Below are 1,495 nucleotides of genomic sequence, written 5' to 3'. Positions count from 1 at the left end.
TATTCCAGGATTCAACCCCTGAATGAACCTTTCCTTCAGAGCTATATTTGTGGGTACCATATCAAAGGCAAACTTGGCCAACCCATCAAATTTAGTAACATACTCGGTCACTGATGCATTACCCTGAACAAGATTCAGAAACTCATTCATCTTAGCAGTCTTAGCTGCATCACAATAATACCTCTCATTAAACAACTGCCTAAATTCTTTCCAGTCCATCACAGCTGTATCTCGTGTCTGGGATACTACCTCCCACCACGTCCGGGCGTTTTCCCGCAATACACATGTAGCATAGATCACCCTATCGTGACCCACCAGTCTCATACTATCAAGAATGGAGCTGATCATGCCCATCCATTGCTCAGCTCTGAATGGATCTAGGCCTCCCTCGAAAACTGGAGGATAAAACTTCAAGAATCTTCCACAGAGGAATTCCCATCTATTCTCAACCCTAGGCTGAGCTGAAACTGATGCCACCCCTGGCATAGCAAAGGAAGGGGTACTACCCGAGAGACTCCGCTGTTGCTTCAAATACCTGATCTCTTCCTCCTGCCTCTGCAATCTTAATTGCAAATCTACAAGCGTCTGCTGAACATTCATAGATGCAGACGAAGAACTAATACCCTAGCTGTAACTCCCAGCCCCTGCATAACTATCACCAGGCCTCATAATCTGCCTTGAACATAAACTTGTTGATTAAATCTGTAGCCAATAACTTGACCCATTAATCACAATAAGCATATCAAGGGCTCTCCCCCACGGGATAAATCTTACCACACCACAATCATAAACCACTTGCAGTGCTACAAACATGCCTATGGCATTCATACATCACTCATAATCCCTGCTCTTCAACCATTCACACCATGCCTCAACTCCAGCATGCAATAACACAATTATATATTCATGGGGCAGGCAATTAAATGATCATGTTCATAAACGTTTCCATGGAGCATATAATCATATAGTCAAGAGCCAGGCTCTATCAGAATCTCACGCTCCCTAATACAATGTGCAGGTAAAGCATTTACATTCTATTTAAACAGCTATGCACATAACTACAGAAATAGTTACCATTCCTTGAGTGAAGTTGTCTTCAGTGATGAGTGTACATGCCCAGCTTGTCTTCAGGAACCATAAACCTTGGCTCGCTCTAATACCAACTTGTAATGCCCCAACTCCAGGGACCGTTACGGTGTGCTTTGTAAACAGTGCTAAACTCGCTAATCGAGTTATTTGGCCAAAATTGTGTGCCTTCCTCATGACCATAGAGTCATAACCTAGGGACAACACCCTTTAGCCATGTGACAAACAGTCACCGGGGCCATATGCCCTGGCTTTGATCATCTGGTCTTAGACCAGGCAAGCGCTTATAAGTTCATCGACTTTAGGGTCGGTCCAGCATTAATGCCATAGAGCCATTCAATGTTGATATTGATTAGATCTAATCTTCACTCGGCCCTGCGTCCTCGACGCTTATGCCGTTTCTGACCCT

The sequence above is a fragment of the Humulus lupulus genome, chromosome 6, assembly GCF_963169125.1.
Source record: "Humulus lupulus chromosome 6, drHumLupu1.1, whole genome shotgun sequence".
NCBI lineage: Eukaryota > Viridiplantae > Streptophyta > Magnoliopsida > Rosales > Cannabaceae > Humulus > Humulus lupulus.
This window is presented reverse-complemented; position numbering follows the sequence as displayed.